This window comes from Podarcis cretensis (genome assembly GCF_951804945.1).
Source record: "Podarcis cretensis genome assembly, chromosome: 9".
Lineage (NCBI taxonomy): Eukaryota > Metazoa > Chordata > Lepidosauria > Squamata > Lacertidae > Podarcis > Podarcis cretensis.
In genome coordinates, this window is record NC_137178.1 from 37,217,184 (window position 1) to 37,235,256 (window position 18,073).

An 18,073-nucleotide genomic window follows, 5' to 3' on the forward strand; every position below is an offset into this window, starting at 1 on the left:
TGCCAAGCGCTATGGGCGCCTTGCGGTGCTTGCTTGGCTTTGTCCCACACCTTCTAGTAGTCAGAGAGAAACGGGAGTTAGGAGTCTAGGAAAGGAGGACACACGGCCAGAAAACATCCAGAAGGTCCTTGCTTACAGGAAGTATCTGAGACTGAAGTCTAAGCAGCCAAAAATGAAATGAGCTCCCTCACCTGGAGAGACTAGCTGTAGGATAGAGAGAAATGCAGGGCACCCAGAGGCCTAATGTTAGGCCTCACCATCTAACATTCAGGACTGAGGCACCTAGCCGGAGAAAGCGCCTAAGAGAAAGCACCAGTGTGGCATAATGGTTAGAAGTGTCTGAGTAGGATGTGGGAGACCAGGGTTCAAATCCTGCCTTAGCCCTGGAGCAGACTGGGTTACCTTAGGCCAGTCACTACTACCTCTCAGCCTAACCTTCCTCACATCGTCATTGTGGGGATTCAGTGAGGAGGAGCAGGAGGCACGTGTAAGGTCCACAAATGACAACATTTTGGAGGTCCCAGGTCGCTAGGCATTCTGGGATGTTTTTCAGCGTTTTCAAAGTTTTTCTAAATGTTTTTAATTATAATTGTTTTTATAATATTTTAACTGTCTAGCTGTTTTGTTTTTGAAATGGTGGTGAGTTTGCCACCGTGGGTTCCTTTTGTAGGAAAGATGGGATATAAATTCAATAAATAATAAATAATAAATAATAACAACAACATATGCTGACTATAAAGTTGGCACCTTGGCCATTGAGAGTTACATGATATTTTGACTGTTGTAATGGGGTTATCATTTCTGTTCCCCTTGCATTTTAAATGGTTGATACCCAACCTGGGAATATTCATGATGAAGGATGGGATATAAATCATACAATAAAGAATTAAGTGCTGTGAGTCCAGCTAAAATGTACCAGTTCAAAGTCTGCTGACATTTTCTCATTTCCCCCCATACAGTTCTGGAAAGGCCAGAAATGATTAGAAAATGTTATAGTATGCAGAATACGTTATCTGTGTGGAAACACTTGTTCCGCCAAAAGCGTGGAATAACCTGCTTTGCCCTAAAACTTTTCAAGGGGGAGAAAGAAAATGTATTTTCTAAGCAAATTCCCAACTGCAAAGATAGGAGCTGAGTATGTGTAATCTACCCGAACTATTGTGACTAGGCTGAATAGCAGCAGGAGATCTAGTTTGCCCTCCTGGTGTTTTCCTTGCCACAGTCTCTGCCATAATATTTACAGAATAAATCTGTGACTTGAAAGCTTGTCACCCGCAAGGTCCCCCCACCTTTTCCTATTTATTTTTCTTAATCCAGAAGGATAATGTGAGCATAGGCCAGGAGGAAAAGACCCTGCAAACGGAATATTTTAGGGAAATAGCTACTGAGTAGACCAGGTTGGGTGCAATGCTGTTCATGAAAAGAAAAATAATCAATGCTGCCTGCCAAACAAATGGCAACTCATTCTGCCCCGAATAAACAGTGACCCGGATCCAGAAAACTGCACAACTAGTTTCATGGGACTGTGGTAGCTTTGGGCACTTCAAACCACACCTCACGCTGGGTGACAATGGACCACTCACTCATAGCCTAGCCAGCTGCAAAGGGCTGTTGTGGATCATATAACTGTAGAGTTGGAAGGGAGCATGAGAAACCTCTAGTCCAATCCTCTGCAAAGCAGGAATCTTTTTGCCCAGCATGGGGCTCAAACCCATGCCCTTGAGATTAAGAGTCTCATGCTCTAACAACTATGTTATCCAGGTGTTCTGAGACAAAACGAGGAACAATGTTTGCCACCCCGAGCTCCTTGAACTAAGGGTGGAATTAAAAAAGAAGCTGCATTTAAAGAGTGGGACAAAATATGCCATAAAGACAATGTACTGAGCATGCATTGGCTGTTTCCTGCTTTCTTTGGAAGGAGATGCTTCATAAGACTGACAGCTCTCATTGTCAATAGGGGAGATGAGGCTCTGAAGCCTGACAAGTGTGAGGAAAGAAGACATGAGGGAAGTGGAACTGCCTGGAAACTGGTCTCCCTCTGCCCTCTCAGATTCTGAATCTACATTGCTTTATGGGAAGGAATGCAAAGGGCAGGATTGTGTCCGCTTTAGCAAAGCAATTATTTGCCAAATGTCTCCCTGCCATGCAGCTGTTTAAGGCTCTGGAGGCTCCTCAGACATGGCTTGGCAACCTAGTTCCTGAAAATACAGCATGCTGAATTGCAGAGCTCAGAATAATCACCTTATGTGTATGATAAACGAGGAAAGAGGCCAGAGAATATGGTAATTGCAAGGCAATAGGCACTGTATATTTGATACAAGAGAACTTCAATAGCTCAACTTTTTTTAAATTTTAGTGTAACAGAATCTTTGCTTCTCTCAACAATTTCTTCCCTCTCATTGACAGTTGATTTACCAACTTTCTTGGCCTTTTCCGCATCTGTTAAATCAAAGATGAGCGACCTTACAGAAGCACCAATGAATTTTTACATATATATTTTTGTTACAGAGAGTGCTAGTATATTCAACAGGGTTCTTATATCAGCCACTTTTTACCGATAATTGATGTATTGTGTGGGACACATTTATGCAGGAGAGATGGCAGTTAGCTGCTCTCACTTTGCATAAAAAAAGATGTCGCCATATTTTAGAGGAGGCTGGCAATGAAGACAAGCAACAAATTTGCTCGCCAATTGAAGAGGCTGCGAATATCAGCAGCTTCTTCCATTTCACTGCTATGCTGGTTATATGTGTCCTTATGAACCCAACACTGGTAGAGCCTCCTGGAAAGTGAGCCAGGACTTCATTTTCATGGGAAGTCTAGGATTTAGGAATGAATAATGTAACATCCTCCTGCATGACTACCCAAGGTTAGTTGGCAAGATCAATCTTCATGGCCAAACCATACCACAATCATTTTTTCCTGCCTTAAGTAGCCAATTACAATTCATGACCACAATCTGAAGACTGGTGAAATTAAGTCCCCTGAAATCAAGGGCCTTAAAAGGTGCCTACCTTTGCTTTGGAACCTAGCCCCAGTCTTTTCCAAATGCTGATTAAGTGGCTTGGGAATAATGCTTGGTCTCTAGAGCGACCGTTGGGCGTCTGGGTGGGGTTCAAGTGAGGAAGAAGGGCAGGAGGCCATATACAAGTCTAGTGTCCTTGTTCCCACTGGCTATACTTCCATTCTTCATGTGTTCAAGCAGGTTCAGCTGAATGAGGTCATGCCTGGAATTTTCTGAACATCTTGATGTCAGACTTATCCACATATTTTTCACAGTTCCACTGAAATAAGAAAGAATGATCTAATATTATATATATATGTTCACACGCTATTATATGTACAATATTATTCATATATCATATACATGTATGCTCGGTTTTCAAAAGCAACCAGCAAATAAACAGATACACACAACAAGGGATATACTGTAACTCTGTACAACTATTTATGTATTAATATATTTATAAAACTATGTGGCAGAAATATAGTACTGCACAGGGTTTGACTCTTTTATATGTATAATTTATGTTGCTTTGGTTTGGGGTTTTTTGCATATCATTTTGCATATAATTAGTGCCCAGTTTGTTTCCAAGCCTAATTTAAAGTGCTGGTTATTACCTCCACATCCCTTAGTACTTGGGACTAGAATATTAAGTGTCTGCCTGTCTTCATATGATTTACAGGAGGGCTTCTTCTATATCACACCAATGCTTGAAGTGTTGTTGGCCGCACCATACATTTAAATCACATTAAAAACACCTGACACCCCACCGCCCCCAAATACAGTCGTACCTCAGAAGTCGAACAGAATCCGGAAGTCTGTTTGACTTCTGAAATGTTCAACTTCCAAAGCGCAGCTTCTGATTGGCTTCAGGAAGCTGCTGCAGCCAATCGGAAGCCGCGGAAGCCCCGTCGGACACTTGGCTTCCAAATGAACATTCGAAAACCGGAACACTCACTTCTGGTTTTCAATCATTTGGGAGCCAGAACGTTCGACTCCCAAGGCGTTCAGGAGCCGAGGTACGACTGTACAATACTGGGAACTGTAGTTTACCCCTCAACAGAGCTACAGTTCACAGCACCATTAACAAACTACTGTTCCTATGATTCTTTGGGGAAAACCATGTACTTTAAATGTGTGGGTTGAGTGTGACTAGGCCAAGCCTTCTGGGTGGACCACTGTGGATGGAACTACTTTCCCCAAGGGAGGCTCCTCTGAGCCCTTCCTTATTCATCTTTTGCTGGCTATCGAAGACATTCCTCCCCTCAGCTCCCAGTGAACAGTATTGTTTTTCTGCTGATGCTTGTTCTTTTTGCTGATTTAGTTAATGTTTTCTTTGCTGCTCAATCTTGTATATATGTGTATTTGTGCGATTTCCTTTGACTGGATTTTTGTTCGTTTGTTGTGCACCACTTAGGAGGTATTTATTTTACTTATTTAACAAGATTTATGGACCACTTAATCAAATTACATAAATCAAGTAAGCAGCTTACATAAAATAGTATAAATAGTCATAAGAAACCAACAGGCTTAAAAAAACCTCAAATATACATAATAAAATTACACGTCTGGGTAGGCTTGCCAAAACAAAAGCATTTTACAGTGGTACCTCGGGTTAAGTACCTAATTCGTTCCGGAGGTCCGTTCTTAACCTGAAACTGTCCTTAACCTGAAGCACCACTTTAGCTAATGGGGCCTCCTGCTGCCGCCGCGCCTCTGGAGCACGATTTCTGTTCTCATCCTGAAGCAAAGTTCTTAACCCAAGGTACTATTTATGGGTTAGTGGAGTCTGCAACCTGAAGCGTATGTAACCTGAAGCGTATGTAACCTGAAGCGTATGTAACCTGAGGTACCACTGTAGTAGATACTGAAAACAGTAAAATGAAGGCACCTTTGCAATGTTAATAGGGTAATGAAACAACTTATAAATATAATACTGGATGACTCATACCTGACATTGCTCAGGTAGGCTAAGAAAACAATGAGTGCAGTTTAGAAAGGCTCAGTCTGCCTGCCATCTTGGTCCAAAATGGCATCCAATTGTATCCCAATATAGATGAAAACCTGCCCCTTGCTCTGACAAACCACCATGCAAAATTGGTTATGATATTTTAAGAGGTGTCCAGATACATGGTGAACAACTTTCCAAAATATATAGAATTTGAAATGTAGCCCACTGACATGAAGGAAAAGGCATTTGTAAGTATCACTGTTTCCAAGAGAGCCTCAGTAATTTGAGCTGAGCAGGAGGTTTGTTACAGTTTTGTCTCAGTAATTTGGAGATGTGTAAACTGTACTTCACCCATGTGGATACAATTTATGTTCTTTGCTTTGTTGTACTCGCTGCTTCCAAAGGAAGCCATTTATTATTATTTTTAAAATGATGCTTTGTACTATATTTGACAAGTGTGAAATATTCATAAAATGTAGCCCAAAAGCTTGAAACCTTGTGTATTGTTCATCATTGTCCACTTTTTTTTTGTTTGAAAACCACCAGGGTGCAATTGACTGCTGTTATAAGAAAATAATTCCTTAGTTTGTGTTGTTATCTGACCTATTCTTGTGCTTGTAGACCTCAGCAGCACACATTCATCTTTCTTTTTTGCAGACTCATTTAGCTTTCTTTTATCGTGTGGCAGCAATTCTCATTCTTCTGGCACTGACCTTTCAAACTCTCTTGATGCCTCTTGAATCCAGAGTCTGCCATTCTTATTTTTACTTTCTGGGTTCACATCTGGTACTAATGAGCCTCCTCTTACCAAGAAACTAGGCTGCTGATTTCCTAAAGAGATAAAAGACATCCATTTTCCAGCCAATAATATCTGCTTGTGGAAACGGTTGGCTCAGTGTTAGCACAGTGAGGGGGAAAAGAGGCCAAGACATTTAGTGATGTACAGGTGTTGACTGATGTACAGGTAAATCTAGGACTGTTCTTAACAGCTCGGGGGGAAATGTTTTCCTCTAATTGGGTATTTTCTACCCTAAATTTATATTTCAGCAGGCTTCTTGAGCTGTAGCTCCCAGGTATAGTATATTGTTCTAGGCTTGGGAGGTCATCCTAGATCAGGGGTCAGCAAACTTTTTCCGTGGGGGGGGGCTGTCCCTCAATCCTTGTGGGGGGGCTGGACTATATTTTGAAGAAAAAAATCCCCCCACGACTCTCCCTTCCCTTCTCCACAGCACTGGATGAGCCCCGGTGGCTGCTTACCTGTGCCTTGCAAGTGGCAGGGGCTGGCGGCAGCGGCAGAAGGACGATGAGCAGCGCAACCTGTTCCTTTGTTAAGGTAATGGCCTTAACCACTCAGCTAAGTATCATCAGCATCTGTTGCCATAGAGATAGATGGGTGGTTCCTTTCCCTTCTTACCTGGCTAGTCCTAGGATGGAAGAACAATAAGTCAAGGCAGGTAGTATATGGGTTTGGGCTGGTGCTGGAAGCTGGTGAGAGAGAGGCTTGTTTTTTTTTGTACTGGACTCAAAGCTATGGCTTGAAGATCTGCCTGGGAACCTAGTGGGGAAACAAGGTTTGTTGGAGTGTTATTACCAACATATTAGTAACTAGCAGTTCAAGTGTGTGCCTTTGTATAAGTGTGCATAACTGAACTGTTGTTATAGCAAGGTGAAACTTTGTGTGTTTATCTGTACATAAGCTAGGTATTGCACGAATCTGCTCATCTGTGTCCTTATAACTATGTATACGGAGAAGAAATCTGATTCTTTTTTGAGCAAGTTGTGAATTGCTTTATAATAGACCCCAAAATGCACAAATGCATTTTGGGCAGTATCCATAGACATATCAAACAAACAAACAAACAAACAAATATTTCCTAAATAAATCTAGCATATAGTCATACCTCGGAAGTCAAACGGAATCCATTCTGGAAGTCCATTTGACTTCCAAAATGTTCAGAAACCAAGGCACGGCTTCCAGTTGGCTGCAGGAAGCTCCTGCAGCCAATCGGAACCTGCGGAACCTGTGTCAGACGTTTGGGTTCCAAAGAACATGCGCAAACCGGAACACTCACTTCTGGGTTTGCAGCGTTCAGGAGCCAAAACATTTGACTTGCAAGGCATTCAACTTCCGAGGTATGACTGTATTTTCTAAAAAAAACAATCTGTTAGTCTAGCTCCACTCTGCACCCATGGTCATTTGCTATTCATTTCCTTTCCTTTCTGAACCCTCCAGTGTCTTTCTATGTCTTTGCTAATATTTTTTTTTTGGGGGGTGGAGTGGCATTGATTGTGCATTTGAGTGCTCTGTCTTGGGTACATGGATTGTCTGTGGAACTAGACTCACTCTCAGACTTAGTGTTCCCCATCTATAAAAAGGAAAAAATATTTTTTATAGGATACCTTTTAATGCTTAATTCCTTAATAATAAAAAAATTCCTGGTGACTGGGAGTGGCTGCTGGGACCATATAACACCAGTCCTAAAGGATCTTCACTGACTGGAGGAAGGGGTGGAGGAAGGGGGGTGGGGGCGGTCCACCTTGGGTGCCAGCTGGGGGGGGTGACATCGCAGTGGACGGGCACTCCCCCTTGGGATGCTCGCATAGAATCATAAAATCATAGAATCATAGAATCATAGAGTTGGAAGAGACCACAAGGGCCATCGAGTCCAACCCCCTGCCAAGCAGGAAACACCATCAGAGCACTCCTGACATATGGTTGTCAAGCCTCTGCTTAAAGACCTCCAAAGAAGGAGACTCCACCACACTCCTTGGCAGCAAATTCCACTGTCAAACAGCTCTTACTGTCAGGAAGTTCTTCCTAATGTTTAGGTGGAATCTTTTTTCTTGTAGTTTGGAACCATTGCTCCGTGTCCGCTTCTCTGGAGCAGCAGAAAACAACCTTTCTCCCTCCTCTATGTGACATCCTTTTATATATTTGAACATGGCTATCATATCACCCCTTAACCTCCTCTTCTCCAGGCTAAACATGCCCAGCTCCCTTAGCCGTTCCTCATAAGGCATCGTTTCCAGGCCTTTGACCATTTTGTTTGCCCTCCTCTGGACACGTTCCAGTTTGTCAGTGTCCTTCTTGAACTGTGGTGCCCAGAACTGGACACAGTACTCCAGGTGAGGTCTGACCAGAGCAGAATACAGTGGCACTATTACTTCCCTTGATCTAGATGCAATACTCCTATTGATGCAGCCCAGAATTGCATTGGCTTTTTTAGCTGCCGCGTCACACTGTTGGCTCATGTCAAGTTTGCCGCGTCACACTGTTGGCTCATGTCAAGACTCCTAGATCCTTTTCACATGTTCTGCTCTCAAGCCAGGTGTCACCCATCTTGTATTTGTGCCTCTCATTTTTTTTGCCCAAGTGCAATACTTTACATTTCTCCCTGTTAAAATTCATCTTGTTTGTTTTGGCCCAGTTCTCTAATCTGTCAAGGTCATTTTGAAGTGTGATCCTGTCCTCTGGGGTGTTAGCCGCCCCTCCCAGTTTGGTGTCATCTGCAAATTTGATCAGGATGCCCTTGAGTCCATCATCCAAGTCGTTGATAAAGATGTTGAATAAGACCGGGCCCAAGACAGAACCCTGTGGCACCCCACTAGTCACTCTTCTCCAGGATGAAGAGGAACCATTGATGAGCACCCTTTGGGTTCGGTCAGTCAGCCAGTTACAAATCCACTGAGTGGTAGCATAGTCAAGTCCGCATTTTACCAGCTTCTTTACAAGAATATCATGGGGCACCTTGTCAAATGCCTTGCTGAAATCAAGGTAGGCTACATCCACTGCGTTCCCTTCATCTACCAGGCTTGTAATTCTGTCAAAAAATGAGATCAGGTTAGTCTGACATGACTTATTTTTCAGAAATCCATGCTGACTATTGGTGATCACAGTATTCCTTTCTAGGTGCTCACAGACTGTTTGCTTAATGATCTGCTCCAGAATCTTCCCTGGTATTGATGTCAGACTGACTGGGCGGTAATTATTTGGGTCCTCTCTTTTCCCCTTTTTGAAAATAGGGACAACATTTGCCCTCCTCCAGTCTGCTGGGACTTCGCCTGTTCTCCAGGAATTCTCAAAGATGACTGCCAGTGGTTCTGAGATCACATCTGCCAGTTCTTTTAATACTCTTGGATGCAGTTCATCTGGCCCTGGAGACTTGAATACATCTAGACTAGCCAAGTATTCTTGTACTATCTCCTTAGTTATTCTGGGCTGTGTTTCCTCTGCTGAATCATTTGCTCCAAATTCTTCAGGTCGGGCATTGTTTTCTTTATCAGAGAAGACTGAGGCAAAGAAGGCATTGAGGAGTTCAGCCCTTTCTGTGTCCCCTGTTTGCATTTCACCATCTTCTCCTCTGAGTGACCCCACTGTTTCTTTGTTCTTCCTTTTGCTACGAACATACCCATAAAAGCCTTTTTTGTTGCTTTTAACCTCTCTAGCATGTGTGACGTGCCATGCCGCCCCGGGTACCGAAGCCCCTTCCTCTGCGACTGGCCCTTCCTTCAGATGTCAAGGATATAAACAACTATCTGACTTTTAGAAGACATCTGAAGGCAGCCCTGTTTAGTGAAGTTTTTAAGGCTGGATGTTTTTATTACGTTTTTAAATGCATAGGGTAATTTATTATTATTATTATTATTATTATTATTATTATTATTATTAATAAATGCAGTGTGTGTGTATGACTTGCCCCTGAAGTCTGCTGTTGGGCTCACTTGCTTGAGTTATCTGCACTGCATGCACTTTTAGTTCTGACTTTGTGTCTGGGATGTGGAGGTAAGGTGTGTACACTCAGCAGCTTGTTGTGCACTTGGTGCTGCTTATTCTTGGAAATTCCTTGCTCGTGACATCACCATCCCAATGCCTCTTTTTTCTTTGTTTGAGATGGATTTCCCCTAACTGTGGAAAATCCAGTACATAAAAATAGCCAATGCATTTGCTGTCATTGCTGGCGTGGAAACTTCTGAGTGCATTTTCTTTCAGGGCGCCGTTTTGTCACATGTGTGCTGACCTGGCCTCTGTTACCCCAGCGCTACCTCCGTTTGTTACTCACATTAGCAGATTTGTGCAAGACCTGTAATAATAACGATAATAAAAATGCTTGGGGTTGTCTAGTCCTCTGAGGTTAGGGTATGTGTATGTCAATCTTTTTTGTAAATTAAGATCATTCCTCTCCCTCAACCTTCCCCAGCTTGATGTTATGTTTTAGCTTAAAGCAATGCATTTTTTAAAAGGGGAAAAAGGTGTCAGTACTCACCATGAAGTTGTTATAGTTGGAAGTTGTTTAACATTTGGAAGTTGTTTAACATTTGGAAAAAAATATATATGCCAGTACTGCGTACTCTTGAGTATCCAGAGGAAAAAAACCCCTGGCTTAAGGCATTTAGGGATCTGATGATAAAGGGAAATCTACCCAGTCTTCCTAAGCCTGTTCTAGCTCAATAAACTCCTGCAGAGGTTTTTGAAATAAACAGCAAGAGGAAGCAAAGGGTGTTTGCTGCTGCATGATGAGATACTTGGAGAGCTTTGGAAAAAACAGCAGGAAGCAGCTCAGGACTGATTGGATTCCCCTCCCTGTTCTCAGCAGCATGGTCAGATCCTTGGGTGCTTTAAGGCTTCAGGTTTTATGTGTGGTTGACCATCAGTTGGAGAAGCCTGGTAGAGAGGAATTATCTTCATTTACAGAAAGCTCAGCACATGCACACATCCCAGTCAGAGGTTTAAGCAGTCTCACATTTGTTTTCGTTATAACAGATCTTGCACAATTCTCTTAAAACAGGAATGTGCAATGATAATTTTTAAAAGAGGCAGCAGCATGGTGCAGTTTAATATTGTAAGCCAGGAGCAGGGAACCTTTCCTGGTTGCAGGGCCAGAGTTTATCTATTTATTTAAAGCATTCATATACTGCTGAACTATAACAGAATAACAGAATTGCAGAGTTGGGAGGGAACCTGAGGGTCATCTACACGGTCCCCCATCCCAAGTGAAACCATACCAGACCCTGCTTAGCTTTCCAAATGTGCTAGCCGTTTTATTGGTGCTTACAACAGGTGTCATAAGTGATCCTTAGCACACGCTAAGGCAGGGGTTGGCAAGGTATACCTCGCCTGGACCGGTTCACTCCAGTGGAGTTCTGTCTGTGGGCCAGATTGTGTGCATGTGTGAGCGCGCCAGCCCACACTTTCCAGAGTCTGTGTCTGCGCAGATGCGATTTCCAGCACCACGGAAGTGAGTCCCCGCACCGCGCCGGTTTAGCACAGCGTGCAGGGACTCGCCAAGCGGGCGGCTCAGTTCGGGGGTGGCTCGGGGGCCGGTTAAATGACTCCTTAGGTTGCCGACCCCTGCACTAAGGAGTAAAGCAAACAGCAGCTTTCTGAGTAAGACTAGGAGAGGAAGCGTGTGAAAATGGTGGCCCAAGAACCCAGTGCTGCCCTGGGGAGCTAATTTCATGCAGTTGGACTGAGCTCAGAGGGAAAGAAGGTGAGTAAGAGGGGACAGAAAAGAGCTGGGGTGATGGAAGTAGGCATAATCCCACTGTAAACAAACAGTTCAGACCTCTGGCAAGGAGGAGGGAAGCTGAAATGGATCAAAAGAAAGATGGAGGAGGAAGTTCTTCGTAAATAATTGGCTGGATAAGTAGGAGAGAAAAGGAGAGAAAAAATAGAGTGTGAGAGAGAAAGAAGGGAGAAAAGGGGTGCAGCTACTCACTCACTCTTGGCCCTGGTCCCACCCACTGCCAATATCTTCCCCTCACAAGAGATTATCCCTGAGATAATGAGCCCTTCCTAGATAAATGATTCCATGCCTGCTCTGGAAGCAGTGGACTTTGGCTGTTTGTTGGAGTGCTTAAACTGGGCCTCCAACTAAGCTTAACCTGTCTATCTTTGTAGTGTAATACAAAATGATAATAAGCCTCCAATAACCTCTCCAATAACCTTCTTTCCTGGGTATGTACTGGAACTTCTTGCTGCTCAGAGAGAAGAGGTGAATGTAAACCAGTTGATTTTTATTATTATTTTTATTATTTTGCTGCCTAGAAATCAATAGAACTTTAGTTACATGTAGAACTACATAGATAACAGATTTTGAAGCAAATGGGCAGAATACAGCGTGTTCTGCTGACTCACAAGAAGGCATTGGGGGGGGGGTGACCCATCAGATATGTAAAGATTTTTGTGAAGGAAGCGGCTCTATCTCCATAATGTGAGCCAGAGGAAAGATGAGATGAAGTGAAGAAAAGCAACACTTGTTGGGGTACATGCACTAGTTTATAGATTTTTAAAAACAGAAAAGGTAGATAAATTGAACAATTTATTTGCCACCTGAAGGAATTATGAGAATCTAACACTATCATTTCTATCCAGGTCATGTTCTCTTCAGCACTAATGTTATAAATTCAGAGTTCTATATTCTTCAGTTCTATATCTTTCCTTCAAAGTATATATATATTTTTTAAAATAATATTTATTAAAGTTTCCAGAATAAAAAAGGAAAGAAAAAAGAAAAGGATACATTTTACACTTAATTTCATTGACATCTTTCCAGGACTCCCCCCCCCCCTTATATTCCATTTTCATTAAATTAATTCCACAACTTCTTACCCCAAATTTTAAAGCCTTGTTATAATTATAATTAGCCCATTTATTCAAAATTAATTTATCTTATTTAACCATTTCTCTTTATATTTTTTATACTTCCCTGAGATCGACCCCAATTCCCTTCCACGAATTCCCCTATTTTTATAAAACAAGAAAAAATGAAAAAAAAAGAAAAGAAAAAATATATAGTTTTACAGCCTTTGGGTTCCAAATCTCCCTCCCCCCTTTCCCGGTTTCGATCCCCAAAGTTCATCCATCTGTCTACTGCCAGCCTGGAGAACCCACGTCGATGTCTAAATCTCTCTCAGTTCCACTTTGCCGTCTTTTTGGTAGCTTTTAATTTCAGAAAGTCCAATCTCGGAGAAACTCTCAGAAAAGATCATTCTTCTTCCATCCAGACCTCTGTGTTTAAGAGTATAACTCAAATTCTGTTTCTTGATCCTTTTAAAGTCTGGATGTCCCAAATGTTCTAACTTCGAATTTAGTCCAGCTCTTATTCCTCAGGTTTCTTTTCCTGTTCTGCTGCAAAAACCTTCTAATTCAAAAACTTCTGGTTCCTCTACAGAGGCTTTATTTATTCAGGAACATAAACTTACGTCAAGTCCCTTCCTTTCTTCAATAGATAAATCCATTGTCTCCTTTAGTGTAGAAACCTCTGTAGACAAAATAATGCTTCGTTTTTGCAGCTTTCCCAAGAGATAACAAATCCTGCTCAGTTTCCTGGTATTTTTCCACTTGCTGCCACTGTTGCAATGTCCCGAACTCCCTCTAGAGGGAATATGGTAACTTAATTTCTTTCCAGATCAGACCCAAAAGTCAAATAACTTGTTGCCTTTATTTCCAATAATTTATATCCAAATTGTAACAAATCTAACCAGCAAAGCCATCGTAACAAAGTTCTCTTTAATTTTCCTGCTTTGACAGCTACTTTGACAGCTGTCAAAGTTTCTGTGTCTCTTCACCAGTCTCTCATGATGGATCGCTCCCGGTTCCCGGGGGGTTGCATTTTAGTTTTCACAAACCAATCTTCTCCTCCAGCACAGTTACTTGTAATTTCCCTTCGTGAAATTAACTTTTTTCAAATAAACAAGTTCATCTCTCAATCTTAGTTGTCAAATCCTTGCGTTAAAACATCTACAACGGGGGGGGGGGCGGACTTCCTTTTTGCACCTCCCCCGCTCGCTCCGAATTCGTAAATCAAATTTTTCCTTTTAAGTCCGATAAATTTACTCACGGGTTGTTCTTTTTAATCCAAAATTTTCAGAAGAAGTCATTGCTCTCCGCCGAATGGCATGCGGCTTCGCTAGGTAGGGGAAGCAGTGGACTCATAGCACCACACCCCCCCGTCACCCTCTCCGCAGCCTTTAAAAAGGCTCCTTCGAGGGTTGGGGGGGCGCAAACGGTCCCCGCCGAGTCACCAAGTCCATGGGCATCACCGCCCATGGTTTTTGAGGGTCCCCGCGTCGCCAACCCCTACCCAGCAGGCTCCCTCCGGAGCTCGGAGGGAGTCCGCCATTCGGCGATGGCGCCGACCCGGAAGTCCCTTTCCTTCAAAGTATAAAGTGCACAGCAGTCATCAAAGGATATATCCTTGAAATAATTGTACTGGAGTCTTTGGAGATATTCTGAACAACATAGCATAAAAAGGTAACCTTCTTCTCTTGACTTTGCCAGCTAGGGCCGGGGAAACTTTTCTGATTTGCTATAAATGAAGTATCATGTTAATAGTGCAATCCTATGCATGTCTATAAAAGGGATGCGGGTGGCGCTGTGCCGATCGGAAGGTCAGCAGTTTGAATCCCCGCGATGGAGTGAGCTCCTGTTGTTTGGTCCCAGCTCCTGCCAACCCAGCAGTTCAAAAGCACATCAAGTGCAAGTAGATAAATAGGTACCGCTCCAGCGGGAAGGTAAAACGGTGTTTCCGTGCGCTGCTCTGGTTCACCAGAAGCAGCTTAGTCATGCTGGGCACATGACCTGGAAGCTGTCTACAGACAAATGCAGGCTCCCTCGGCCTATAGAGCGAGCTGAGCGCGCAAACACAGAGTCATCAGCAACTGGACGTAACGGTCAGAGGTACCTTTACCTTTTATGCATGTCTATCAGTAAGAAAGAAGTCTTACTATGGTCAATGGGACTTAGTTCCCAGTAACTGACCTCCTAACCTTTTAGTTTTCATAATATAAGGAGAATACCTATTCACCCTGGACACAGATACATTAGTTAAAAGAACAACCAAACCATGTTATAAATGTGTTGTAACACTGTGACACCAGATAGAGCTGTAGAGCTGAAATCAGAACTGAATACCATATATACTTGAGTATAAGCCGACTCGAATATAAGCCGAGGCACCTAATTTTAGGACAAAAAACTGGGGAAACTTATTGACTTGAGTTCACCACACCACAAACCTGGTGGTGGTGGCAGTGGAGGAGGAAGAACAAGCAACTCGTTCCTCCTCTGCCGCTGCTGACAGATAGAACTGCCAGATAGAACTTATCCTGTGCTTAGGTATTGGGGAACTTGGAGGAAGGATGTGCCTGACTCGTGCCTGACTTGTTCAGGTGAAGTGCCAGGCAAGAGATCAGGGCTTTTCTTTTTGAAAAACATTTATACAGATTTGTTACAGAAAAAAAAGTGCAAACATAAAGAAAGAAAGAAAGAAAGAAAGAAAGAAAGAAAGAAAGAAAGAAAGAAAGTCCAAACTCTGCACATGTTCCATTGTGCTCTGGTGTGCCTTGGCTCAACTGAAATAGTTGTTCTTTATTGTCTATTGTTTTGGAATATTAATTTCCTTAGTTTCTTAGTGTTAATTGGTGGGATGAGTGTAAGGAGGGAGGAAAACTGAATGCAACTGGAAGCAAATTTGCATTCTTCACGTTTTAAAAGTTTGTGTGTGTTTAGTTTATTGGCAATGGAAGTGTAGGTGTAATCAATACTCAAATTCAAAAATGTACATCATGGGGGTATGGCTTAATTTCTAAATCACAGGTACAGAGTAAATTTTGTCTGAAAATCTTCCTGGACCCTCTTACATGGAAACTCTTCCCTGTCCATGGAGAATAATTGATGGATTTATTTTATTTTTTAGTCAGGAGATGACACTCTGCACATGTGTAATGGCACACTTTTCTGAACAAGTTCTGTACAAGTTAAATTGTGATGAAGACAACAATATTAAAAAGCTCTAAAAAGTCAAAATGTTCTAAGCTGGCACTGCAGTTCTAGGAAAGTACCATCCTTGATCAACTAATGTCATATTGAATTCTGTATTTCCCCCTTGATTGTCAAGGTCAGTCTTTGGTATAAATGGAATGCTATTTCCATTACACTCCCTCCGTTCTGGAAATCATTTGTCCAAGGCATTACTAAGAATCATTCATATTGGGCAGCCATTTTATTTATTCATTCATTTATTTTAAATGTACCACAGGATTTAGGGCAAGGTTCCCATTTTATTCTAATCATTCTCAGACATTTATGTGATTTGCACTGATTATCTCAGAACTGAGCCTTGCTGAAATTCTGTAATTACAGTCTGTTCGATGAGAAGGACCATAAAAATTACACACTGTGCTTGTTTGTTTAATTGACTGGTAGCTATTACTTTTAGCAATATAATTGGTGCCAAATAATAACAAATTGACTTGGGGAGCATGTTTTACATTCTGCGTGGAAAACAGGGTGGGCGGGTTTTTTTGGTTCTTTAAAAATCACAACTATCTCCATTTCATTATCTTAATAATTATGGCAATGTATTACAAACTGTGTGCCTAGGTTCTTAAATAAGGATGGTTGTCTGCAGCAAAACTATGCATACCACAAAGCGGGGACTGAACTTGATACAGCTGTGAAAATCTAAGAAGCCTGCCTGTTAAGGTTTTATATAGCTATTTTAATATGAAGCAGCACAACTGGTGCCAGGAATTTGGCTGCTTTCCCATTTAAAGGTGGAAAGGAAAGGTCAGGCAGAATTGAGTCCCTTTTAAAGGGGAACTTGAAGTGGTCCACATTACTGAACATACCCTACACATTGTTGCTGCCAAGATCATTTAGTGAGGCTTGGTAACCCAGAGCAGGTCCCTTCCTGATCTAAGAGAACTTTGGGAACTTTTATGGGGAAACTGGTCCCCTATATGCTGACGACCCCAGGCCTTTGGGGATTTATAGGTTAGCAACAGTACAGTGAGGGACGCGGGTGGCGCTGTGGGTTAAACCACAGAGTCTAGGGCTTGCTGATCAGAAGGTCAGCGGTTCGAATCCCTGCGACGGGGTGAGCTCCCGTTGCTCGGTCCCTGCTCCTGCCAACCTAGCAGTTCGAAAGCACTTCAAAGTGCAAGTAGATAAATAGGTACCGCTCCGGCGGGAAGGTAAATGGCATTTCTCTGTGCTGCTCTGGTTCGCCTAGTCATGCTGGCCACATGACCTGGAAGCTATATACCGGCTCCCTCGGCCAATAAAGCAAGAAGAGCATCGCAACCCCAGAGTTGGTCACGACTGGACCTAATGGTCAGGGGTCCCTTTACCTTTACCTTTAACAGCACAGTGACTAGTGCCTGGTGGCCACTGGAGAATCTACACCCACCCATCTTTTGGTCACGGTCCCGCCTGAATTAGGAGGTGAGGAGATATATTCTACCACAGGCTACTGCGTCAGAGCATTATTGAAGCATTATGAGGGAAGTGTCATTTAGGTAAGTCAATTCTATTACAGCAAACATTTGGCAACTTGGTTGGCACACACATTCATGCACATAATCTGTATTTGAATGTAGATTTCAAATCCCTACAACTGTGAATTTCTAATATTTTTTTCAACCAGAATGATAATATGCTTTGTCTTGCAACATCAGGTTTTAAGGTAACAATAATTTCATGTACTTCAGTTGTTTTCACCAGGTGGGTTTTGTTTTGTTGACATGTTGGGAGGGGCCTTTGTCTGCTTGTTCTGTGTAATATTTTCCCAGATCACACAATTTGGTTTTCCAGGATCTCTTTGGCTTATCGTGTTCCCGCCATGCATCTCTTCAGAAGGTTAAGTATTCAAGCCCACTTGATATTCTGGTAGGTCACTGTTTTCCAGAAATATAGACTCCCCTAACATGCACCAAATGATATCTTTGTTATTGTCACTTCAATTGTAATTATATTTATTTATTGCAATTATATCCCACCTTTTTCTCCAAGGAGCTCAAGGTGGCATACATGGTTCTTCCCTTCTTCATTTAATCCCCACAACAACTCTTAGAGGTGTGAGTTAGGCTGAGAGGAGGCAGTGATTGTCTCAAGGTCACCCAGTGAGCTTCATGACTTTGGGAGGGAGGAATTTGGGACTGGGAGGTCCTAGTCTGATGCTCTAACCACTATATCACACTAGCATCCTGCAACAGTCACATCAGATTCTGCTCTCATGGCAGTCCACTGCTTGAATTATTTATCACACTGGGTCTTCTAGGCATTGCTTAAATAAATAAAAAAAATAAGTAACCAGGATAGATGGTTTATCTTTTGC

At 42.5% G+C, this 18,073-nt stretch overlaps 1 long non-coding RNA gene across 2 annotated transcripts in view; it reads right to left on the reverse strand.

Annotated features, from left to right (window-relative positions):
* Positions 1 to 2,278: 2,278 nt before the first annotated feature.
* Positions 2,279 to 18,073, reverse strand: part of LOC307223520 — a 41,225-nt gene continuing 25,430 nt past the window's right edge. For both annotated transcript variants that reach the window (XR_013842119.1, XR_013842120.1), the window contains 3 exons: positions 6,370 to 6,510; positions 5,669 to 5,786; positions 2,279 to 3,284 (listed from right to left, as the gene is read on the reverse strand). This is a non-coding gene — a long non-coding RNA (uncharacterized lncRNA). The remainder of the gene's footprint in view (positions 3,285 to 5,668; positions 5,787 to 6,369; positions 6,511 to 18,073) is intronic.